At 44.7% G+C, this 26,929-nt stretch overlaps 5 pseudogenes; 2 read left to right on the forward strand and 3 right to left on the reverse strand.

Annotated features, from left to right (window-relative positions):
- Positions 1-1,663: 1,663 nt before the first annotated feature.
- Positions 1,664-4,797, forward strand: LOC126035586 (NADH-ubiquinone oxidoreductase chain 2-like; annotated as a pseudogene).
- A 1,049-nt stretch (positions 4,798-5,846) lies between these two features.
- Positions 5,847-7,250, forward strand: LOC126035488 (uncharacterized; annotated as a pseudogene).
- A 9,288-nt stretch (positions 7,251-16,538) lies between these two features.
- On the reverse strand, positions 16,539-17,593 carry LOC126035508 (cytochrome b-like; annotated as a pseudogene).
- A 3,680-nt stretch (positions 17,594-21,273) lies between these two features.
- Positions 21,274-22,745, reverse strand: LOC126035468 (cytochrome c oxidase subunit 3-like; annotated as a pseudogene).
- Positions 22,746-23,620: 875 nt separating this feature from the next.
- LOC126035587 (NADH-ubiquinone oxidoreductase chain 2-like) lies at positions 23,621-26,754 on the reverse strand (annotated as a pseudogene).
- Positions 26,755-26,929: the final 175 nt, after the last annotated feature.

A 26,929-nucleotide genomic window follows, 5' to 3' on the forward strand; every position in this document is an offset into this window, starting at 1 on the left:
TATTATCCAGCATTTATAAAGATATTGGCTTGGATAAATGAAAGAGAAAAAAGCACTATTGTTTACTCAGCAGGAGACAGTCTTTGGAAATGGTTAGATTACTCTCTCATACTGACACACAACCTTATATACACACACACACACACAGAGACACATACATGCATAAAACCCATACAAAATCTCCTCAAAGTCCTGCCTGTTACCATAACGACATATTTTAAATACAAGAAATAAAGTTGGGCAATTTTGATTGTGGGTTTGTTTTTTTAATGCAAATAACTGGTGCCATTTTCAGTGGTCATATACATGTAATTAGCAGTTTAATTCCTCCGAGGTAAATTAGCCCAATGCTTTTATTTAATAAAAAGCAAAATTTACTCCCATCACTTAGGCTACAGTCAGCCTTAGCTCTGTACTGCTCTCTGCTGTCTCCTGAACCATCACTGTCCATTTCAACCTTAAGAACCACAATTGCAAACTATAATCTGGCTACAGAGAAACTGTCTGAAAGAAGGGGTGAGGGAACATTATCTACCTTAAAAACATACTTAAGGAGTATTTTTCCTCTCCCTTTTTTATCCTCCAGCCACCAAAAATGCAAGAAATATTCCTATACCATTTTTCCAACAAACTCCTAGATTATACTCATTACCATATTAGCCTTGTAACAAAACCTTTCACATGTGTCCTGGTTTCGGCTGGCATAGAGTTAATTTTCTTCCTAGTAGCTGGTACGGTGTTATGTTTTGGATTTAGTATGAGAAGAATGTTGATAACACACTGATGTTTTCAGGTGTTGCTAAGTAGTGTTTAGACTAAGTCAAGGTTTTTTCAGCTTCTCGTGCCCAGCCAGCAAGAAGGCTGGAGGGGCACAGGAAGTTGGGAGGGGACACAGCCAGGGCAGCTGACCCAAACTGGCCAAAGGGGTATTCCATACCATGTGACATCATGCCTAGTATATAAACTGGGGGGAGTGGGGCAGGGAGGGATTGCTGCTCAGGAACTAACTGGGCGTCGGTTGTCAGGTGGTGAGCATTTGCATTGTGCATCACTTGTTTTGTATATTCCAATCCTTTTGTTATTTTTATTGTCATTTTATTATTATTATCATTATTAGTTTCTTCCTTTCTCTTCTATTAAACTGTTCTTATCTCAACCCACAAGTCTACTTTTTTTCCCCCCCGATTCTTTCCCCCATCCCACTGGGTGGGGGGGAAGTGAGTGAGTGGCTGCGTGGTGCTTAATTACCGGCTGGGGTTAAACCACGACAACACGGTTTAGTTCAATTATAGATTACATTGTGTTCTTGTACACAGCATGTGAAGCTGAAGAAAATAATGTTGAATGAAGCAGTATCCATTATGTCTGAAGCAATACGATTACTCATGGTGTGCCTCACTCTTGTAAAATCTAATTCAGGCATTATATCATATTTTACTTTAAAATATCTTTTAATAGAGGGAAACAGATGCATCTATTGCAAGGGAGGTATATCTTCTCTTGGGACATACCGTACTGACCACCAGATCTTGTCAGAGAAGCTAATTTGTCAAAAGATTAATTTAAAAGGCTCACTCTTCTAGATATTTCAGACATCCACCTCCAGAAGTATCTTTTGTATCTGATGACATTTAGAAAAGACCTTTCATCTAAGCAGTACAAAATGTGGGGTAGATCTTATAAACTGATTATACATAGACGATAAAAGCCTGGGTCTACTACCATCAATGTCAAAACTCAAAATGTTTTCAAAAACACTACAGGTCCCCACAGAATACAGAAAACTGTTGCTGAAATGCAGCCACTTCTGGTGTGGAAGGTAACACACACAGCACAGTACAAGGAGGATAAAAAAACCCAAATAATTTTATCCAGTATAATTGCAGAAGGAATTTAAAAAGGCAGAAGGTAATGAGCCTACTGGAATTTAGCTAGAAATAATAGCCCTTTGTTTTTGATATACTTAAGGAACTACAGCCTCCACACTCCTCCTATTCTCAAGCATAACAAACGCATGATCTACAGGTCAGTGAGATATCACCCAACTAACCCACCCCACCTCATCCATACTGCTAACAGTAGCAATTGCAATAAAACTCGGACTAGTACCCTTCCACTTCTGATTCCCAGAAGTATTACAAGGCTCACCTCTAATCACCGCCCTACTCCTCTCCACAATAATAAAATTCCCCCCAACTACCCTACTCCTCATAACCTCCCATTCACTTGACCCAACACTACTAACCATCCTAGCCATTGCCTCCGTAGCCCTCGGAGGATGAATGGGCCTAAACCAAACACAACTCCGAAAAGTCTTAGCTTTCTCATCCATCGCACACCTAGGATGAATAGCCATAGTAATCATTTACAACCCCAAACTCGCCCTACTAACCTTTTACCTATACACCCTAATAACCACTGCCGTATTTCTCACCCTCAACTCAACTAAAGCCCTAAAAATAACAACACTAATGACATCATGAACAAAATCCCCCACACTAAACGCAACCCTCATGCTAGCCCTACTCTCCCTAGCAGGACTCCCTCCACTTACAGGCTTCCTACCCAAATGACTAATCATTCAAGAACTAACTAAGCAAGAAATAACCACAACAGCTACAATCCTAGCCATCCTCTCCCTCCTAGGACTATTTTTCTACCTCCGCCTCGCATATCACTCAACAATCACACTACCCCCTAATTCCACAAACCACATAAAACACTGGCACTTCACTAAAACAACAAATATTACAACTGCCATCTTCACTACCCTATCCACACTAATCCTGCCACTATCCCCTCTAATCCTAGCCACCACTTAGAAACTTAGGATAACTACCAAACCGAAGGCCTTCAAAGCCTTAAATAAGAGTTAAACCCTCTTAGTTTCTGCTAGGACCCGCAGGACATTACCCTGCATCCCCTGAATGCAACTCAGATGCTTTAACTAAGCTAGAGCCTTACCTAGATAGATGGGCCTTGATCCCATAAAACCCTAGTTAACAGCTAGGTGCCCCAACCAGCGAGCTTCTACCTAATAGACCCTGGCACATCCTTAATGCACATCAATGAGCTTGCAACTCAACATGAACTTCACTACAGGGCCGATAAGAAGAGGAATCAAACCCCTGTAAAAAGGACTACAGCCTAACGCTTAAACACTCAGCCATCTTACCTGTGACATTTATTAATCGATGAATATTCTCAACCAACCACAAAGACATTGGTACCCTATACCTAATCTTCGGCGCTTGAGCTGGCATAGTAGGCACTGCCCTTAGCCTCCTCATCCGCGCAGAACTCGGCCAACCAGGCACACTACTAGGCGATGACCAAATCTACAATGTAATCGTCACCGCACATGCCTTCGTAATAATCTTCTTCATAGTCATACCAATCATAATCGGAGGCTTCGGAAACTGACTCGTCCCACTCATAATCGGCGCCCCCGACATAGCCTTCCCACGCATAAACAACATAAGCTTCTGACTACTCCCCCCATCCTTCCTCCTCCTCCTAGCCTCCTCAACAGTAGAAGCAGGAGCTGGTACTGGATGAACTGTTTACCCCCCATTAGCTGGCAATATAGCCCACGCTGGAGCCTCAGTAGACCGAGCTATCTTCTCCCTACACCTAGCCGGAGTCTCATCCATTCTAGGAGCAATTAACTTCATCACAACCGCCATTAACATAAAACCCCCAGCCCTCTCCCAATACCAAACACCCCTATTCGTATGATCCGTCCTCATCACCGCCGTCCTACTATTGCTCTCACTTCCAGTCCTAGCTGCCGGCATTACTATACTGCTAACAGATCGAAACCTCAGCACAACATTCTTCGACCCTGCCGGTGGAGGTGACCCCATCCTATACCAACATCTCTTCTGATTCTTCGGCCACCCAGAAGTCTACATCCTAATTCTACCAGGCTTTGGAATTATTTCTCATGTAGTAACATATTACGCAGGCAAAAAAGAACCCTTCGGCTATATAGGAATAGTATGAGCTATACTATCAATCGGATTCCTAGGCTTCATCGTATGAGCCCACCATATATTTACAGTAGGAATAGACGTAGACACCCGAGCATACTTCACATCCGCCACTATAATCATTGCTATCCCAACTGGCATTAAAGTTTTCAGCTGACTAGCAACACTCCACGGAGGAACCATTAAATGGGACCCCCCAATACTATGAGCCCTAGGCTTCATCTTCCTATTCACTATTGGAGGCCTAACAGGAATTGTCCTAGCAAACTCCTCACTAGACATTGCCCTACACGACACATACTACGTAGTTGCTCACTTCCACTATGTACTTTCAATAGGAGCCGTCTTTGCCATTCTAGCAGGGTTTACCCACTGATTCCCCCTACTAACAGGATTCACCCTCCACCCCACATGATCCAAGGCACACTTCGGAGTCATGTTTACAGGAGTAAACCTAACCTTCTTCCCACAGCATTTCCTAGGCCTCGCCGGAATACCTCGACGATACTCAGATTACCCAGACGCCTATACCCTATGAAACACTATATCCTCCATCGGCTCATTAATCTCAATAGTAGCCGTAATTATACTAATATTCATCATCTGAGAAGCCTTCGCCTCAAAACGAAAAGTTCTACAACCAGAACTAACCACAACCAATGTTGAATGAGTCCACGGCTGCCCACCCCCATACCACACCTTCGAGCAACCAGCCTTTGTCCAAGTACAAGAAAGGAAGGAATCGAACCCCCGTACACTGGTTTCAAGCCAGCCGCATCTAACCATCTATGCTTCTTTCTCCCATGAGGTGTTAGTAAAACAATTACATAGCCTTGTCAAGACTAAATTACAGGTGAAACCCCCGTACACCTCACCATGGCCAACCACTCACAATTCGGTTTCCAAGACGCCTCATCCCCTATCATAGAAGAACTCGTTGAATTCCATGACCACGCCCTAATAGTCGCACTAGCAATCTGCAGCCTAGTCCTGTATCTCCTAGCACTAATACTAATAGAAAACCTATCCTCAAACACCGTAGATGCCCAAGAAATTGAACTAATTTGAACAATCCTACCAGCAATCGTGCTAATTATACTAGCCCTCCCATCCCTACAAATCCTCTACACAATAGATGAAATCAACGAACCAGACCTCACACTGAAAGCCATTGGCCATCAATGATACTGAACCTACGAGTACACAGACTTCAAAGACCTAACATTCGACTCCTACATAACACCAACAACCGACTTACCACTAGGACACTTCCGACTACTAGAAGTTGACCACCGCGTAGTCATCCCAATAGAATCACCCATCCGCATTATCGTTACCGCTAATGATGTACTCCACGCTTGAGCAGTCCCCGCACTAGGCGTAAAAACTGATGCAATCCCAGGACGACTAAACCAAACATCATTCATTACCACTCGACCTGGGATCTTTTACAGCCAATGCTCAGAAATCTGCGGGGCTAACCACAGCTACATGCCAATCGTAGTAGAGTCAACCCCTCTAACCCACTTCGAACACTGATCCACACTTATATCTTCCTAATCATTAAGAAGCTATGCAACAGCACTAGCCTTTTAAGCTAGAGAAAGAGGACCACTCATCCCTCCTTAATGATATGCCACAACTCAATCCAACTCCATGATTCCCCATTATACTATTATCATGACTAACCTTTACACTAATCATTCAACCTAAAATCCTCCCCTTCATTTCTACTAACACCCCCTCCAACAAACTCACCTCACCTACCCACACCTCTTCCTGAAACTGACCATGAACCTAAGCTTCTTCGACCAATTCACAAGCCCCCAACTCGTAGGCATCCCACTTATCCTAATCGCAATAACATTCCCTACCCTATTATTCCCCTCACCCACCAACCGCTGAATTACCAACCGTCTCTCTACCCTCCAATTATGATTTATCCACCTAACCACAAAACAACTAATATCACCCCTAAATAAAGGAGGACATAAATGAGCCCTAGTCCTAACATCATTAATAATACTACTACTCATAATCAACCTTCTAGGACTACTACCATATACATTTACCCCAACCACCCAACTATCAATAAACATAGGCCTTGCCTTCCCCCTCTGACTAGCTACACTCCTCACAGGCTTACGAAATCAACCCACAATATCCCTAGGCCACCTCCTACCCGAGGGAACCCCAACACCACTAATCCCAGCCCTAATCCTAATCGAAACTGCCAGCCTACTCATTCGTCCCCTAGCCCTAGGAGTCCGCCTCACAGCAAACCTAACAGCAGGACACCTACTAATCCAACTCATCTCCACTGCTACTATTGCACTACTCCCAATCCTCCCAACAGTATCTGCCTTAACCTCATTAATCCTACTATTACTAACTATCCTAGAAATTGCAGTAGCCATAATCCAAGCCTACGTCTTCGTCCTACTCCTAAGCTTATATCTACAAGAAAACATCTAATGGCACACCAAGCACACTCCTACCACATAGTAGACCCTAGCCCCTGGCCCATCTTTGGCACAGCAGCTGCCCTACTCACCACCTCCGGACTTATCATATGATTCCACTACAACTCTTCTCAACTCCTATTCATAGGTATACTCTCCATACTCCTAGTGATACTACAATGATGACGAGATATCGTACGAGAAAGCACATTCCAAGGCCATCACACTCCCACCGTCCAAAAAGGCCTGCGATACGGAATAATCCTATTTATTACATCCGAAGCATTCTTCTTCCTAGGTTTCTTCTGAGCATTCTTCCACTCCAGCCTAGCCCCAACCCCAGAACTAGGCGGGCAATGACCCCCAGCAGGAATTAACCCCCTTAACCCCCTAGAAGTGCCCCTACTAAACACAGCAATCCTCCTTGCCTCAGGCGTTACTGTAACATGAGCACACCACAGCATCATAGAAAGCAACCGAAAACAAGCAATCCATGCACTCACTACAACTATTCTCCTAGGCTTCTATTTTACAGCACTACAAGCAACAGAATACTACGAAGCACCTTTCTCAATTGCTGATGGTGTATACGGTTCAACCTTCTTCGTTGCCACAGGCTTCCACGGACTACACGTAATCATCGGATCCTCCTTTCTATTTGTCTGCCTCCTACGCCTAATTAACTTCCACTTTACATCCAACCACCATTTCGGATTCGAAGCAGCCGCCTGATACTGACACTTCGTAGACGTTATCTGACTATTCCTCTACATAACCATCTACTGATGAGGATCCTGCTCTTCTAGTATACTAATTACAATTGACTTCCAATCTATAAAATCTGGTGCAACCCCAGAGAAGAGCAATTAACACAATCACTTTTATACTCATACTATCCCTCACCCTAAGCATTATCCTAGTCACGTTAAACCTCTGACTCGCCCAAACAAACCCCGACTCAGAAAAACTCTCACCATACGAATGCGGCTTCGACCCCCTAGGATCCGCCCGACTACCATTCTCAATCCGATTCTTCCTCAGTAGCCATCCTATTCCTACTATTTGACCTAGAAATCGCACTCTTATTACCACTACCATGGGCCATCCAACTCCAATCACCCACTACCACCCTAACCTGAGCTTTCATCATAATTTATCTTCTCACACTAGGACTGATCTATGAATGAATTCAAGGAGCCTTAGAATGAGCTGAATAAACCCAGAAAGGTAGTCTAAGACAGTTGATTTCGACTCAACAAACCATAGATCGACCCTATGCCTCTCTCCATGTCACTCCTACACCTAAGTTTCTACTCTGCCTTCACCCTAAGTTGCCTAGGACTAGCCTTTCACCGAACCCACCTAATCTCTGCCCTATTATGCTTAGAAAGCATAATACTCTCCATATACATTGCCCTATCAATCTGACCAGTCGAAACCCAAACACCATCCATCACCCTAGCTCCAGTATTTATACTAGCATTCTCAGCCTGCGAAGCAGGAACCGGCCTAGCCATACTAGTTGCCTCCACACGAACCCACGGATCTGACCACCTCCATAACCTAAACCTCTTACAATGCTAAAAATCCTCCTCCCAACAATTATACTACTCCCCACTGCCATACTATCTCCTCAAAACCTCTTATGAACCAATACCACCGCCCACAGCCTTCTAATCGCTACCATCAGCCTTCACTGACTACTCCCCACACACTATCCCCATAAAAACCTCACCCAATGAACAAGCATCGACCAAATCTCATCCCCCCTACTAGTACTATCTTGCTGATTACTCCCACTCATAATCCTAGCAAGCCAAAACCACTTACAACAAGAACCACCAACCCGCAAACGAGTCTTCATCACAACCCTAATCACAATCCAACCCCTCCTTCTCCTAGCATTCTCAGCCACCGAACTAATACTATTCTACATTACATTCGAAGCAACCTTAATCCCCACCCTAATCCTAATCACACGCTGAGGAAACCAACCAGAACGTCTAAGCGCAGGCATCTACCTGCTATTCTATACCCTCATCAGCTCACTACCCCTACTAGTTACCATTCTATATCTACACACACATATCGGCACTCTACACCTCACAATACTCAAATTATTCCACCCAACACTCACCAACTCATGAACCGACCTCCTACTAAGCCTAGCCCTACTAATAGCATTCATAGTAAAAGCCCCCCTCTATGGCCTCCACCTATGACTACCTAAAGCCCACGTAGAAGCCCCAATCGCAGGATCCATACTACTTGCAGCCCTACTCTTAAAATTAGGAGGCTATGGCATTATACGCCTAACCCTCCTAACTGGCCCCCTCTCCCCACACTTACACTACCCATTCCTAACACTAGCCCTCTGAGGAGCATTAATAACTAGCTCAATCTGCCTACGCCAAACTGACCTAAAATCTCTCATCGCCTACTCCTCCGTAAGCCACATAGGACTAGTCATCGCCGCATGTATCCTCCAAACCCACTGATCATTTTCAGGAGCAATACTCCTAATAATCTCACATGGCCTCACCTCCTCAATACTATTCTGCCTAGCAAACACAACCTATGAGCGCGCTCACAGCCGAATCCTCCTCCTAACACGAGGCCTACAACCCCTCCTACCACTTATAGCCACCTGATGACTTCTAGCAAACCTCACAAACATAGCCCTTCCACAAACTACAAACCTGATAGCAGAACTAACCATCATAACCTCACTATTCAACTGATCTACTCTCACTATCATTCTAACAGGAGCCACAACCCTACTAACCGCCTCCTACACCTTATCCATACTACTAACAACCCAACGAGGCACACTACCAACTCATATCACCTCCATACAAAACTCAAGCACACGAGAGCACCTCCTAATGACCCTTCACATTACCCCCCTCCTACTCCTAATCCTCAAACCAGAAATAATCTCAGGAATACCCTTATGCAAGTATAGTTTTAACCCAAACATTAGACTGTGATTCTAAAAATAGAAGTTAGACTCTTCTTACCTGCCGAGGGGAAGTTCAACCAGCAAGAACTGCTAATTCGATAAACGGGATGATGGCAAGGGTGTTAAGTTCTAGTCCAGCTCAGGCTATTATTCAATGAGTACTTGAGATTGTGATAGTCGTTCCTAGAATTAGGCTTAGGGAGGAGATTAGTTTTGTGTGGGGGTTCATTAGCAGAGGAAGGAGTTAAACCATCATTTTCGGGGTATGGGCCCAATAGTTTTGTTAGCTGACCCTGCTAGAAAATAATATAGAGGAAGTATGGAGGGGTTTCATCTCTTCTGTGTAGGTTCGATTCCTACTTTTCTAAGGTTTGGTGGAGATGTTAGGAAATGAGAGGGTTAGTGTACCTCTATGTTCACTTTATCATAGTGACCCTTTACATTCAGGCACATTTCCTTAAGCAGGGGGGTACTCCTGCGTAAGAGATTGGTATGCTAATGTGCCAGAGGCATAATGATAGTGTTAGGGGTAGGAAGCTTTTTCAGAGGAGGTGTATGAGCTGGTCATAGCAGAAGCGTGGGTAGGAGGCGCGGATTCATAAAAATCTGGAGGATAAGAGTAGGATTTTTGTTGCGAGGGTTATTGTCAATAGTTGTGGGGGTAGGTTTAGTGAGCTAGGGTTTAGGAATAGGATTGCGGTTAGTGTATTTATTAATATAATGTTTGCATACTCAGCTAGGAAGAATAGGGCAAATGGTCCTGCAGCATATTCTACGTTAAAGCCTGAGACTAGTTCGGATTCTCCTTCTGTGAGGTCGAAGGGGGCTCGGTTTGTTTCAGATAGGGTAGAAATATATCATATTATTGTAAGGGGTCAGGAAGAGAAGATGAGGTAGAGAGGTTCTTGGGCAATGGTAAGTGTGTGTAGGGTGTAGTTGCCACTTAGGAGGATTACAGATAAGAGAATAATAGCTAGTGTGACCTCGTATGAGATAGTTTGTGCTACTGCTCGGAGGGCTCCAGTTAGTGCATATTTTGAGTTTGAGGCTCATCCAGACCATAGGATTGAGTATACTGCCAGGCTTGACATGGCTAGGAGGAAAAGTAAGCCGAGGTTTAGGTCGGCAAGGGAAAATGGGAGGGGGAGGGGGATTCAAATAGTCAGTGCTAGGAGGAGGGCTAGTATGGGTGTTATAGTGAAGAGGAGGGGGGAGGAGGTAGATGGGCAGATAGGTTCTTTGATAAATAATTTTACACCGTCAGCTACGGGTTGTAATAGCCCGAAGGGTCCTACGATATTTGGACCTTTTCGAGCTTGTATGTAGCTTAAGATTTTTCGTTCTACTAGTGTGAGGAAGGCCACAGCGATTAGGATTGGGATTACATAGGACAGGGTTATGGTAAGGTAAGTTAAGGCATGGAGTTGGATCATCGATTGTGGGGCTAGGGAGAGGACTTGAACCTCTGGGTAAAGGGCTTAAGCCTTTTGCATTTGCCGGACTCTGCCACGCTAGCGGCCCTTCTCTGGGGCTTGGGGTTATGTGGGGGTTCCTTTTATAATTTAGTTGGAGTCACTATTTAGGGAGAAGGCGTGCTTGTAGTATCAGCCTTACTTTTCCGGTCCTTTCGTACTAGGAAAAGTGTAGCATAGATAGAAACCGACCTGGATTGCTCCGGTCTGAACTCAGATCATGTAGGACTGTTAATCGTTGAACAAACGAACCCTTAATAGTGGCTGCACCATTAGGATGTCCTGATCCAACATCGAGGTCGTAAACCTCTCTGTCGATAGGGGCTCTTAGGAGAGATTGCGCTGTTATCCCTGGGGTAGCTTGGTCCATTGATCAATTTTTATTGGGTCTGGTCACTGTTAGTACTTTGAGAGGTTGCTCTTAGTTAAGAGGTGTGGTCTTGTTTTTGGAGTTTTTTTTCTTCTCCAAGGTCGCCCCAACCAAAAAATGTGAGCCAGTACTTGGATTTGTAATTGTAGACCTGGTAGGTGGGTGTTTATGCATGGTGGCTGCTGGTTTTTAAGTTCCACAGGGTCTTCTCGTCTTATGTGCTTATTCCTGCTTTTGCACAGGGAGATCAATTTCACTATCTGTGAGAGACAGTTAAGGCCTCGTTTAGCCATTCATACAAGTCCCGATTTATGGGACAATTGATTGTGCTACCTTCGCACGGTTAGGATACTGTGGCCGTTGAACCGAAGTCACTGGGCAGGCATCACCTTCAATACTAGGTTTGCTGAAGGCTATGTTTTTGGTAAACAGTCGGGTCTTAGGTTTGCCTAGTTCCTTTTACAGATTTTAGTCTTTCTAGTGGGCGCTTCTGGGTTGGGTTAACAGGGTGGTTTTAATGTGTAGGCTTGTTGGGGTTGTAGTATTAATTAGGTGCTGTTAATAATGTAATGATGTAAGTTTGCGCTTTAGAGGAGATACTCCTAGTTACTCATTCTAGCATTGGTTCTCCTATTGTAATAGGTTGGCCCGTTAGTGTAGAGGGAGTCATGTTGTTTTTATATTTTTGGGGAGAGAGCTTTGACGCACTCTTTGCTGGTGGCTGCTTAAGGGCCTACAAGTTAGGGGGATGGAGTATATATCCGCTGCAGGAGATTGTACTCTCTTTCAAAGGGGCTGTACCTCCTTTGAATTACTCTTAATTCGTTACGTGGGGGTTGGTTGATAATCCTTGGAGAAGAATTAAGGATGAACTTAAATTCATTTCACAGGCAACCAGCTATCACCCAGCTCGATTGGCTTTTCACCTCTACTGGTAGGTCATCCCACTCTTTTGCAACAGAGACGGGTTCGCTCGGATGTAGCTGCCTACAAGTAGCTCGCTTGGGTTTCGGGAGGGCAAGCTTTAATTCGTTTTGCTTGGTTGTTCTTGCTAGATCATGATGCAAGAGGTACAAGGGTTTATCTTTGCTGTATGTTGCTTAAGTTTTCATTATTATTTCATCTTTCCCTTACGGTACGAATCTCTAATGCGCCAGGAGGAAACTTTTCTATCGCCTATACTAAGTTAGGAGAATGTTTTAGTTTGTGGGTAAAGGTAGGTTCTGGCTGTTATTTGATGACGTGGTTGGGCTAGAGTTTAGCTTCAGGATGACCTAAGAGGTAGTAGGTATCTTTCAGGTGTAAGCTGAATGCTTTGCGTTATAGCTACGTCCTGGTATGCTAAGTGCACCTTCTGGTACACTTACCTTGTTACGACTTACCTCATCTTTGGCAGTATAGGCTATTAGTTATGGGGATTATGGTCTACGAGGAGGGTCACGGGCGGTATGTACGTGCCTCAGGGCCAGCTTAAATAGGGCTTTATTATCCCATTTTACTGCTAAATCCGCCTTCCGGAGGCTGGTTTCATGCCCCCTTCCGTATGGTCTTCTACTTTAGAAAATGTAGCCCATTTCTTCCACTCCGTGGGCTATACCTTGACCTGTCTTTTTAGCGGGTGAGGCTATTGGGCCCACTGTTGAGCTCTCAGAGGAGGTAGGCTGGCAACGGCGGTATGTAGGCTGCTTGGGCGAGGGGTGGTTGGGTGTAGTGTGGATTATCGATTATAGAACAGGCTCCTCTAGGTGGGTTTGGGGCACTGCCAAGTCCTTAGAGTTTTAAGCGTTTGTGCTCGTAGTTCTCAGGCGGATACTTTTGTAAAGTAAGTATCAAGATTTAGGGCCAGGCATAGTGGGGTATCTAATCCCAGTTTGAGCCCTGGCTTTCGCGGGGTTTAATTGATCGCGGGTGTTGGGATCATTTTGAGGGTGGTTTTAGGCGCATCTTAGGCGTATGACAGCTTAGTTGCGATTTAATCCTAACTATCTGGATAGGTAAGGACCCGCTCTTTACGCCGTGTGCTGTTAGCTTGGGTCTCTTGTATGACCGCGGTGGCTGGCACAAGATTTACTAACCCTGGGTGGGTGCTATAACTAAGTCAAGTTTACACTTATTGCTTAATGTTAATTACTGCTGAGTACCCGTGGGGGTGTGGCTAAGCAAGGCGTCTTGGGCTACATTGAATGGGTGTGCCTGATGCCTGCTCCTGTCATCTTAGTAAGAAATTAAGGGCATTTACACTGGAGCGGGGATACTTGCATGTATATGTTTAGCACTAGTTAACAGCAAGGTTAGGACTAAGTCTTTTGTCCATGGGCTATGTGTAGTGGCCATCTTGGCATCTTCAGTGCCATGCTTTGTTATAAGCTACTGGGACCTGTGGGAGAGAAGTCGTGATATGTGAATTATTTATTTTTTGGTTTTGATATAAGGCTGTCGTGAATGTGAATTATTTATTTTTTGGTTTTGATATAAGGCTGTTGTAGGTTTGTGTTGGTGGTTGTTTGTTTGTGCGGTTGATTGTAGTTGGTGAGGGAATGACGGATGAGATGTTTGATGTGTTTGAGCAAGGGAGTTTCTTTAATACTTATGTGTAGATAATATAATGTTGTTTGGGGTTATTAATGGAATTCCAGTGCTTTTGTTATGTGGTAATGTGGGAAGGTGTAAGTAGGATGTGGGAAGACATGGTTTGTGTTGTTGGTTATAGAGAAATTGATGTTGTTTGGGGTGGAGGAAGGGTAGTGGGGTAGGCTCGGGTATATGTTGGATATTGTTTGTAGGTAGGGTTTAGGAGGTATTTGGTGGTTGGGGGTTGTGTGGTTGTTTTTGTGGGATGGCAGTTTTAGTTGTGGTAGTTATTGTTGTAGTGGTATTTGGGTTGGATGGGGATTATTAGGTTTGTAGTTTAGGTTAATGTTACAGGGAAATGGTGGGGTGGGTTGAGTTGTTGTTTTAGGCGGGGGTTGGGGGAAGGTTTAGGGGTAGGTAGTTTGTTGTGGGCGTAGTGTATGTTGGATGGGTTGTGTGGTATATGGTTGTTTGGGTTGAGGGAGGAGGGGGAAGTCTGGCTGGGTTTCTGTAGTTGAAGTTTACAACGGCGATTTTTCAGGTCGTAGGTTTTGGAGAAAGGCCAAGCAGAAATTATAATGGCATATTTTGTTCTTCTTTTGGGGGTAGGGTTTGTTTTAGGGGGGTTGGCAGTGGCGTCTAATCCCTCACCTTATTATGGGGTGGTTGGATTAGTGTTGGGGTCTGTTGTAGGGTGTGGGTGATTGGTAAGTTTGGGGGTGCCGTTTGTGGCTTTGGTGTTGTTTATGGTGTATTTGGGTGGGATGTTAGTGGTTTTTGTTTATTCGGTATGTATGGCAGAAGATCCTTTTCCTGAGTCTTGGGGGGACTGGCGGGTTCTGGGGTATGGGGCGGGGATAGTTTTGGTGCTGGTTGTGGGGGTGATTGTTGGTGGGGTTGAATGTTGGAAGACGGGGGTAGTTACTGTTGATGGTGGTGGTATTTTTGTAGGGCGTTTGGATTTTAGTGGTGTTGCTATGTTTTATTCGTGTGGCGCAGGTATGTTCTTGGCAGCAGGGTGGGGGTTATTGTTGACATTATTTGTTGTGTTGGAACTTGTGCGAGGGTTATCTTGTGGGGCGATTCGGGTGGTTTGGGGGGGGGGGGGTCAGAGAATAGTTTAATGAAAAATACCAGCTTTGGGAGTTGGTGATAGAGGTTTAAGTCCTTTTTTTCTGAGGTTTATATTGGTGGGGGGAAGGAATATAGTTTTGGGGGTTGGTTTGTGGGGACAAAGTTGATGGGTGGAGGTGAGGTGGTGAGTGGGGAAGTTTGATTGTTGGTGTGGTTTTAGTGCTTTTAGGGTCTAGAGTGGATGTGGGGGTAATAAATGGTGGGTGGTGGGTTCAGTTATTTAATGAAATTCCAGTGCTTTTGACATCTGAATGATGTGAAAAAAGTAATAAATAATGGATGATAAAGTTCCGTTATTAATGAAATTCCAGTGCTTTTGACATCTGAATGATGTGGAAAAAAAGTGATAAATAATGGATGATAAAATTCTGTTATTTGATGGAATTTCAGTGCTTTTGACATTTGAATGATGTGAAAAGTTTGTATGATAACATGATGTATGTTTTGGTTGTTAAATGGTTAGTGTTGTTTAAAAAAAGGGAAAAAATGATAATATAATATGTCCAGCAAGCATTCACTAAATAACACCTATAATAGGGTTTGTGGATATCCCATAACCAAGTGCTCGTGACCAGTGCATCAATGCTAGACAACAGCTCCATAGTGCTCCAACCATCTCACCGGACATTTCCTGAGGTCAAGGAATAGCGCGGGGGCCAGATGCTCCTGACCAGTGCATCAGTGCCAGATAACAATCTCGATCGCACGCCGACCATATCATTAAGTAGCGCTTGAAGTACCCTGAAATAGACCGAGGACCATTAAGCCCACGTCTTAGACCAATCTCTCCTGAACACATATGTGAGGGCCACCTGTGAGGTTACCCAAAAAGAGAGGGAACCAATAGAGAAAACCCACTTGAGTGATACAATTCAAGCGGCCAAGTAGTACCTGAAATAGCTTAGCATCACTGAAAGGCAATACTAAGGGATTAATCAAGTTACGGCCCTGAGGTAAGAACCAGAGGCTCCAAAGAGCAAGTAGTGCTAGGGGTTTAGGGGGAAAGAATGATCCTGAAGCTGGGAATGTAAAGTCTCTACGTGCACCGGGTTGATGATCTCTCTGGGACAGAACGATTAATAGATAACCTAGCCGCTCTTGGTTAGCTAACGAGAGAGGTAATGGAGAGGCATGGATATTGGCAGAGATCATGCATGGCTTATGACTTATAATCACCGCAGTCTCACTGTTACGTAATGAGTATTCGTATGGAAGATCAAGTTATGTATAATAAGTTCACCTTCGGCATGGGCTTAGTCTTGTTGGAGTGGTATTAGTCCGAGAGTGCATGAAGTGATAACCTATCCTTGAAGGTAGGATGTGGAAGATAATTATATGTTTACATAGTATGATATATGTACATAATACATACATTATATATGTCCTTCATGAAGTGAATATAATGTAATAGTATATTGGATATATAACTCAATGTACAATAATACATAGTGGGGGGGGGGGGGGGGGTTTGGTAGGGGACTTCGTAGTTAAAATTTGGCAATAATGACCCTTTCGGGTCAGGAACTCTAAGAAGGGGGTAGTCTTCAGTCTTTGGTTTACAAGACCAATGTTTTTTATAAACTATTAGAGTATTTAGTGGTTGAGGAGTTTGTTTTCTAGGGCTTCAGTTAGTGGGAAAAGGGCTAAGAGGATGAGGAAGTATGTAACAGAGGCTAGTTGGCCAATAATAATGAAGGGGTGTTCTACTGGTTGGCTGCCGATTCATGTGAGGATTAGGAGATTAGCAATTAGGGTTCAGAATAGAATTTGAGAGAAGGGTCGGAAGGTTATTGTGCGCTGTTTGGATTTGTGTAGGAAGGGGATTAGGAATAGGATTAATACGGAGGCAGCTAGGGCCAGTACCCCTCCTAGTTTATTTGGGATTGAGTGTAGGATAGCGTATGCGAATAGGAAGTATCATTCTGGCTTGATATGTGGGGGTGTAGTTAGGGGGTTTGCTGGGGTGAAGTTTTCTGGGTCTCCTAGCAGGTTGGGGGAGAATAGTGCTAGGGTTGCTAGCGGGAGTAGTATTAATAGGAAGCCTAGGATGTCTTTTAAGGAGAAGTAAGGGTGGAAGGGGATTTTGTCGCAGTTTGAGATGATGCCTAGAGGGTTGTTTGAGCCGGATTCGTGGAGGAAGGTAAGGTGAGGCTTGCGATTAGGAATGGGAGTAAAAAGTGTAGGGCGAAGAATCGGGTGAGGGTAGGGTTGTCTACAGAGAATCCTCCTCAGGCTCATTCTACGATGGTCTGTCCAATGTATGGGATGGCAGAGAATAGATTGGTGATAACTGTAGCCCCTCAGAAGGATATTTGGCCTCATGGGAGAACATAGCCTACGAAGGCAGTTGCTATGAGGGTTAGTAGAAGAATGATACCTGTGTTTCAGGTTTCTTTGTACAGGTATGAACCGTAGTAGAGTCCTCGGCCAATATGGAGGTAGATGCAAATAAAGAAGAAGGATGCTCCATTGGCATGTAGGTTGCAGATTAGTCAACCGTATTGTACGTTCCGGCATGTGTGAGCTACGGATGAGAAGGCTAGGCTGGTGTCTGCGGTGTAGTGTGTTGCCAGTAGTAGGCCGGTTAGGATTTGTGTTAGTAGGCAGATTCCTAGTAGGGATCCGAAGTTTCATCAAATGGAGATGTTTGGTGGGGTAGGTAGGTCGATTAGGGAGTTGTTGATTATTTTGAGTAATGGGTGGGATTTGGGGAGGTTAGTGTGTTGACAGGAGAATGATGAGGGTAGATAGGGCGAAGGTTCCTAGGTAGGCTTTAAGTAGTCCGGTGTGTAGGGGGGTTGAGGTTTTGACTGCTGTAAATTGGAGGTTAGCAAGCCCTTCAGGGCCTATTTTTTTGTATCAGGATAGGTCGATTAGGTGGGAGGCAATTTTTTGTCCGCTGTTTAGAAGGGTTAGGGAGCTAAGGCGATGTGTTAGGGGATTAAAGTATCCTAGTATGGAAGAGAAGTTTAGGTATGGGGTTTGTTTTGGTTGAGTTAGGGTGTGTGTGATGGTTGATAGTTCTAGGGCTAGGATGATGCCTAGGACTGTAACGATAATTGCAGCGGTTTTTGTGAGGGTTGGTATGGTTAGTGGGAGGGTTTTTGTGGGGGTGATGTAGGATGTGGTGAGTAGACCTGCTGTGATGCTTCCTAGGGCGAGGCGGGTGATTGGGTTGATGAGTGTAGGGGTGTTTTCATTTATGGGTGTGATTGTGGGTGTTCGTGGGGACCCTGTTTGGACTAGTAGGGTCATGCATAGGCTATATGCTGCGGTGAATGATGTTGCTAGGAGTGTTAGAAGTAAAGCTCAGGCATTTAAGTAGGATGTGTTTAGGCTTTCGATGATTGGGTTTTTTGAGTAAAATCCTGCTAGGAATGGTGTTCCTATTAGGGCGAGGTTTCCGATAGTTAGACAGGTGGTGGTTGTTGGAAGTATTTTTTGTAGGCCTCCTATTTTTCGGATGTCTTGTCCTCCATTGAGGGCGTGAATGATTGATCCTGAGCAGAGAAATAGTATAGCTTTGAAGAAGGCGTGGGTTGAGATGTGTAGGAAGGCTAGTTGGGGGAGGTTTAGTCCGATGGTAACTATTATTAGTCCGAGTTGGCTGGATGTGGAAAAGGCGATGATTTTTTTGATGTCATTTTGTGTCAGGGCATAGGTGGCGGCGAATAGTGTTGATAGTGCTCCTAAGCAGAGGCATAGGGTAAGGGCGGTTTGATTAGTAGAGAGTAAGGGGTGGGTGCGGATTAGTAGGAAAATTCCAGCTACTACTATAGTGCTGGAGTGGAGTAGGGTGGAGACTGGGGTTGGGCCTTCTATGGCAGCGGGTAATCATGGGTGGAGGCCAAATTGAGCAGATTTTCCTGTGGCTGCTAGGATGAGGCCTAGTAATGGGAGGGTTGGGATTTGGTTAGGGGAGAGGGCTTGTTGGATTTCTCAGGTGTTTATTGTTGAGGCTAGGTATGCTATGCTTAGGATAAGACCAATGTCTCCGATTTGGTTGTAGAGAACGGCTTGGAGGGCAGCAGTGTTGGCTTCTGCGCGGCCCTGTCATCAGCCGATTAGTAGGAAAGATATGATCCCGACTCCTTCTCAGCCGATGAATAGGAGGAATAAGTTATTGGCGATTGTTAGGGTTAGTATGGCGATTAGGAATGTTAGGAGGAAGGAGAAGAATTTTGTGGTGTATGATTCTGATGCTATGTACCATGAGGTGAATTGGAGAATAGATCATGTCACAAATAGTGCAATGGGGAAAAATGTTATGGAGTATTGGTCGATTTTGAAGCTGAGGGGGGTTTTAAAGTTTGTGATGAATTTTCATTCTCAGTGGGAGATGATGCTTTCTGATCCTGAGTATATGAATAGTGATATTGGGATGAGGCTGGTTAGGAAAGCAATTTTAATGGTGCATGTGATGGTGGTTGGGGAGGGTAGGAAGGGGGTTGGGAGGAGGGGAAGGAGGATTGGTAGGAGGGGTTGTAGGCCTCGTGTTAGGAGGAGGATTCGGCTGTGAGCGCGCTCATAGGTTGTGTTTGCTAGGCAGAATAGTATTGAGGAGGTGAGGCCATGTGAGATTATTAGGAGTATTGCTCCTGAAAATGATCAGTGGGTTTGGAGGATACATGCGGCGATGACTAGTCCTATGTGGCTTACGGAGGAGTAGGCGATGAGAGATTTTAGGTCAGTTTGGCGTAGGCAGATTGAGCTAGTTATTAATGCTCCTCAGAGGGCTAGTGTTAGGAATGGGTAGTGTAAGTGTGGGGAGAGGGGGCCAGTTAGGAGGGTTAGGCGTATAATGCCATAGCCTCCTAATTTTAAGAGTAGGGCTGCAAGTAGTATGGATCCTGCGATTGGGGCTTCTACGTGGGCTTTAGGTAGTCATAGGTGGAGGCCATAGAGGGGGGCTTTTACTATGAATGCTATTAGTAGGGCTAGGCTTAGTAGGAGGTCGGTTCATGAGTTGGTGAGTGTTGGGTGGAATAATTTGAGTATTGTGAGGTGTAGAGTGCCGATATGTGTGTGTAGATATAGAATGGTAACTAGTAGGGGTAGTGAGATGATGAGGGTATAGAATAGCAGGTAGATGCCTGCGCTTAGACGTTCTGGTTGGTTTCCTCAGCGTGTGATTAGGATTAGGGTGGGGATTAAGGTTGCTTCGAATGTAATGTAGAATAGTATTAGTTCGGTGGCTGAGAATGCTAGGAGAAGGAGGGGTTGGATTGTGATTAGGGTTGTGATGAAGACTCGTTTGCGGGTTGGTGGTTCTTGTTGTAAGTGGTTTTGGCTTGCTAGGATTATGAGTGGGAGTAATCAGCAAGATAGTACTAGTAGGGGGGATGAGATTTGGTCGATGCTTGTTCATTGGGTGAGGTTTTTATGGGGATAGTGTGTGGGGAGTAGTCAGTGAAGGCTGATGGTAGCGATTAGAAGGCTGTGGGCGGTGGTATTGGTTCATAAGAGGTTTTGAGGAGATAGTATGGCAGTGGGGAGTAGTATAATTGTTGGGAGGAGGATTTTTAGCATTGTAAGAGGTTTAGGTTATGGAGGTGGTCAGATCCGTGGGTTCGTGTGGAGGCAACTAGTATGGCTAGGCCGGTTCCTGCTTCGCAGGCTGAGAATGCTAGTATAAATACTGGAGCTAGGGTGATGGATGGTGTTTGGGTTTCGACTGGTCAGATTGATAGGGCAATGTATATGGAGAGTATTATGCTTTCTAAGCATAATAGGGCAGAGATTAGGTGGGTTCGGTGAAAGGCTAGTCCTAGGCAACTTAGGGTGAAGGCAGAGTAGAAACTTAGGTGTAGGAGTGACATGGAGAGAGGCATAGGGTCGATCTATGGTTTGTTGAGTCGAAATCAACTGTCTTAGACTACCTTTCTGGGTTTATTCAGCTCATTCTAAGGCTCCTTGAATTCATTCATAGATCAGTCCTAGTGTGAGAAGATAAATTATGATGAAAGCTCAGGTTAGGGTGGTAGTGGGTGATTGGAGTTGGATGGCCCATGGTAGTGGTAATAAGAGTGCGATTTCTAGGTCAAATAGTAGGAATAGGATGGCTACTGAGGAAGAATCGGATTGAGAATGGTAGTCGGGCGGATCCTAGGGGGTCGAAGCCGCATTCGTATGGTGAGAGTTTTTCTGAGTCGGGGTTTGTTTGGGCGAGTCAGAGGTTTAACGTGACTAGGATAATGCTTAGGGTGAGGGATAGTATGAGTATAAAAGTGATTGTGTTAATTGCTCTTCTCTGGGGTTGCACCAGATTTTATAGATTGGAAGTCAATTGTAATTAGTATACTAGAAGAGCAGGATCCTCATCAGTAGATGGTTATGTAGAGGAATAGTCAGATAACGTCTACGAAGTGTCAGTATCAGGCGGCTGCTTCGAATCCGAAATGGTGGTTGGATGTAAAGTGGAAGTTAATTAGGCGTAGGAGGCAGACAAATAGAAAGGAGGATCCGATGATTACGTGTAGTCCGTGGAAGCCTGTGGCAACGAAGAAGGTTGAACCGTATACACCATCAGCAATTGAGAAAGGTGCTTCGTAGTATTCTGTTGCTTGTAGTGCTGTAAAATAGAAGCCTAGGAGAATAGTTGTAGTGAGTGCAGGTTAAGGGGGTTAATTCCTGCTGGGGGTCATTGCCCGCCTAGTTCTGGGGTTGGGGCTAGGCTGGAGTGGAAGAATGCTCAGAAGAAACCTAGGAAGAAGAATGCTTCGGATGTAATAAATAGGATTATTCCGTATCGCAGGCCTTTTTGGACGGTGGGAGTGTGATGGCCTTGGAATGTGCTTTCTCGTACGATATCTCGTCATCATTGTAGTATCACTAGGAGTATGGAGAGTATACCTATGAATAGGAGTTGAGAAGAGTTGTAGTGGAATCATATGATAAGTCCGGAGGTGGTGAGTAGGGCAGCTGCTGTGCCAAAGATGGGCCAGGGGCTAGGGTCTACTATGTGGTAGGAGTGTGCTTGGTGTGCCATTAGATGTTTTCTTGTAGATATAAGCTTAGGAGTAGGACGAAGACGTAGGCTTGGATTATGGCTACTGCAATTTCTAGGATAGTTAGTAATAGTAGGATTAATGAGGTTAAGGCAGATACTGTTGGGAGGATTGGGAGTAGTGCAATAGTAGCAGTGGAGATGAGTTGGATTAGTAGGTGTCCTGCTGTTAGGTTTGCTGTGAGGCGGACTCCTAGGGCTAGGGGACGAATGAGTAGGCTGGCAGTTTCGATTAGGATTAGGGCTGGGATTAGTGGTGTTGGGGTTCCCTCGGGTAGGAGGTGGCCTAGGGATATTGTGGGTTGATTTCGTAAGCCTGTGAGGAGTGTAGCTAGTCAGAGGGGGAAGGCAAGGCCTATGTTTATTGATAGTTGGGTGGTTGGGGTAAATGTATATGGTAGTAGTCCTAGAAGGTTGATTATGAGTAGTAGTATTATTAATGATGTTAGGACTAGGGCTCATTTATGTCCTCCTTTATTTAGGGGTGATATTAGTTGTTTTGTGGTTAGGTGGATAAATCATAATTGGAGGGTAGAGAGACGGTTGGTAATTCAGCGGTTGGTGGGTGAGGGGAATAATAGGGTAGGGAATGTTATTGCGATTAGGATAAGTGGGATGCCTAGGAGTTGGGGGCTTGTGAATTGGTCGAAGAAGCTTAGGTTCATGGTCAGTTTCAGGAAGAGGTGTGGGTAGGTGAGGTGAGTTTGTTGGAGGGGGTGTTAGTAGAAATGAAGGGGAGGATTTTAGGTTGAATGATTAGTGTAAAGGTTAGTCATGATAATAGTATAATGGGGAATCATGGAGTTGGATTGAGTTGTGGCATATCATTAAGGAGGGATGAGTGGTCCTCTTTCTCTAGCTTAAAAGGCTAGTGCTGTTGCATAGCTTCTTAATGATTAGGAAGATATAAGTGTGGATCAGTGTTCGAAGTGGGTTAGAGGGGTTGACTCTACTACGATTGGCATGTAGCTGTGGTTAGCCCCGCAGATTTCTGAGCATTGGCTGTAAAAGATCCCAGGTCGAGTGGTAATGAATGATGTTTGGTTTAGTCGTCCTGGGATTGCATCAGTTTTTACGCCTAGTGCGGGGACTGCTCAAGCGTGGAGTACATCATTAGCGGTAACGATAATGCGGATGGGTGATTCTATTGGGATGACTACGCGGTGGTCAACTTCTAGTAGTCGGAAGTGTCCTAGTGGTAAGTCGGTTGTTGGTGTTATGTAGGAGTCGAATGTTAGGTCTTTGAAGTCTGTGTACTCGTAGGTTCAGTATCATTGATGGCCAATGGCTTTCAGTGTGAGGTCTGGTTCGTTGATTTCATCTATTGTGTAGAGGATTTGTAGGGATGGGAGGGCTAGTATAATTAGCACGATTGCTGGTAGGATTGTTCAAATTAGTTCAATTTCTTGGGCATCTACGGTGTTTGAGGATAGGTTTTCTATTAGTATTAGTGCTAGGAGATACAGGACTAGGCTGCAGATTGCTAGTGCGACTATTAGGGCGTGGTCATGGAATTCAACGAGTTCTTCTATGATAGGGGATGAGGCGTCTTGGAAACCGAATTGTGAGTGGTTGGCCATGGTGAGGTGTACGGGGGTTTCACCTGTAATTTAGTCTTGACAAGGCTATGTAATTGTTTTACTAACACCTCATGGGAGAAAGAAGCATAGATGGTTAGATGCGGCTGGCTTGAAACCAGTGTACGGGGGTTCGATTCCTTCCTTTCTTGTACTTGGACAAAGGCTGGTTGCTCGAAGGTGTGGTATGGGGGTGGGCAGCCGTGGACTCATTCAACATTGGTTGTGGTTAGTTCTGGTTGTAGAACTTTTCGTTTTGAGGCGAAGGCTTCTCAGATGATGAATATTAGTATAATTACGGCTACTATTGAGATTAATGAGCCGATGGAGGATATAGTGTTTCATAGGGTATAGGCGTCTGGGTAATCTGAGTATCGTCGAGGTATTCCGGCGAGGCCTAGGAAATGCTGTGGGAAGAAGGTTAGGTTTACTCCTGTAAACATGACTCCGAAGTGTGCCTTGGATCATGTGGGGTGGAGGGTGAATCCTGTTAGTAGGGGGAATCAGTGGGTAAACCCTGCTAGAATGGCAAAGACGGCTCCTATTGAAAGTACATAGTGGAAGTGAGCAACTACGTAGTATGTGTCGTGTAGGGCAATGTCTAGTGAGGAGTTTGCTAGGACAATTCCTGTTAGGCCTCCAATAGTGAATAGGAAGATGAAGCCTAGGGCTCATAGTATTGGGGGGTCCCATTTAATGGTTCCTCCGTGGAGTGTTGCTAGTCAGCTGAAAACTTTAATGCCAGTTGGGATAGCAATGATTATAGTGGCGGATGTGAAGTATGCTCGGGTGTCTACGTCTATTCCTACTGTAAATATATGGTGGGCTCATACGATGAAGCCTAGGAATCCGATTGATAGTATAGCTCATACTATTCCTATATAGCCGAAGGGTTCTTTTTTGCCTGCGTAATATGTTACTACATGAGAAATAATTCCAAAGCCTGGTAGAATTAGGATGTAGACTTCTGGGTGGCCGAAGAATCAGAAGAGATGTTGGTATAGGATGGGGTCACCTCCACCGGCAGGGTCGAAGAATGTTGTGCTGAGGTTTCGATCTGTTAGCAGTATAGTAATGCCGGCAGCTAGGACTGGAAGTGAGAGCAATAGTAGGACGGCGGTGATGAGGACGGATCATACGAATAGGGGTGTTTGGTATTGGGAGAGGGCTGGGGGTTTTATGTTAATGGCGGTTGTGATGAAGTTAATTGCTCCTAGAATGGATGAGACTCCGGCTAGGTGTAGGGAGAAGATAGCTCGGTCTACTGAGGCTCCAGCGTGGGCTATATTGCCAGCTAATGGGGGGTAAACAGTTCATCCAGTACCAGCTCCTGCTTCTACTGTTGAGGAGGCTAGGAGGAGGAGGAAGGATGGGGGGAGTAGTCAGAAGCTTATGTTGTTTATGCGTGGGAAGGCTATGTCGGGGGCGCCGATTATGAGTGGGACGAGTCAGTTTCCGAAGCCTCCGATTATGATTGGTATGACTATGAAGAAGATTATTACGAAGGCATGTGCGGTGACGATTACATTGTAGATTTGGTCATCGCCTAGTAGTGTGCCTGGTTGGCCGAGTTCTGCGCGGATGAGGAGGCTAAGGGCAGTGCCTACTATGCCAGCTCAAGCGCCGAAGATTAGGTATAGGGTACCAATGTCTTTGTGGTTGGTTGAGAATATTCATCGATTAATAAATGTCACAGGTAAGATGGCTGAGTGTTTAAGCGTTAGGCTGTAGTCCTTTTTACAGGGGTTTGATTCCTCTTCTTATCGGCCCTGTAGTGAAGTTCATGTTGAGTTGCAAGCTCATTGATGTGCATTAAGGATGTGCCAGGGTCTATTAGGTAGAAGCTCGCTGGTTGGGGCACCTAGCTGTTAACTAGGGTTTTATGGGATCAAGGCCCATCTATCTAGGTAAGGCTCTAGCTTAGTTAAAGCATCTGAGTTGCATTCAGGGGATGCAGGGTAATGTCCTGCGGGTCCTAGCAGAAACTAAGAGGGTTTAACTCTTATTTAAGGCTTTGAAGGCCTTCGGTTTGGTAGTTATCCTAAGTTTCTAAGTGGTGGCTAGGATTAGAGGGGATAGTGGCAGGATTAGTGTGGATAGGGTAGTGAAGATGGCAGTTGTAATATTTGTTGTTTTAGTGAAGTGCCAGTGTTTTATGTGGTTTGTGGAATTAGGGGGTAGTGTGATTGTTGAGTGATATGCGAGGCGGAGGTAGAAAAATAGTCCTAGGAGGGAGAGGATGGCTAGGATTGTAGCTGTTGTGGTTATTTCTTGCTTAGTTAGTTCTTGAATGATTAGTCATTTGGGTAGGAAGCCTGTAAGTGGAGGGAGTCCTGCTAGGGAGAGTAGGGCTAGCATGAGGGTTGCGTTTAGTGTGGGGGATTTTGTTCATGATGTCATTAGTGTTGTTATTTTTAGGGCTTTAGTTGAGTTGAGGGTGAGAAATACGGCAGTGGTTATTAGGGTGTATAGGTAAAAGGTTAGTAGGGCGAGTTTGGGGTTGTAAATGATTACTATGGCTATTCATCCTAGGTGTGCGATGGATGAGAAAGCTAAGACTTTTCGGAGTTGTGTTTGGTTTAGGCCCATTCATCCTCCGAGGGCTACGGAGGCAATGGCTAGGATGGTTAGTAGTGTTGGGTCAAGTGAATGGGAGGTTATGAGGAGTAGGGTAGTTGGGGGGAATTTTATTATTGTGGAGAGGAGTAGGGCGGTGATTAGAGGTGAGCCTTGTAATACTTCTGGGAATCAGAAGTGGAAGGGTACTAGTCCGAGTTTTATTGCAATTGCTACTGTTAGCAGTATGGATGAGGTGGGGTGGGTTAGTTGGGTGATATCTCACTGACCTGTAGATCATGCGTTTGTTATGCTTGAGAATAGGAGGAGTGTGGAGGCTGTAGTTCCTTAAGTATATCAAAAACAAAGGGCTATTATTTCTAGCTAAATTCCAGTAGGCTCATTACCTTCTGCCTTTTTAAATTCCTTCTGCAATTATACTGGATAAAATTATTTGGGTTTTTTTATCCTCCTTGTACTGTGCTGTGTGTGTTACCTTCCACACCAGAAGTGGCTGCATTTCAGCAACAGTTTTCTGTATTCTGTGGGGACCTGTAGTGTTTTTGAAAACATTTTGAGTTTTGACATTGATGGTAGTAGACCCAGGCTTTTATCGTCTATGTATAATCAGTTTATAAGATCTACCCCACATTTTGTACTGCTTAGATGAAAGGTCTTTTCTAAATGTCATCAGATACAAAAGATACTTCTGGAGGTGGATGTCTGAAATATCTAGAAGAGTGAGCCTTTTAAATTAATCTTTTGACAAATTAGCTTCTCTGACAAGATCTGGTGGTCAGTACGGTATGTCCCAAGAGAAGATATAC

The sequence above is a fragment of the Accipiter gentilis genome, chromosome W, assembly GCF_929443795.1.
Source record: "Accipiter gentilis chromosome W, bAccGen1.1, whole genome shotgun sequence".
Lineage (NCBI taxonomy): Eukaryota > Metazoa > Chordata > Aves > Accipitriformes > Accipitridae > Astur > Astur gentilis.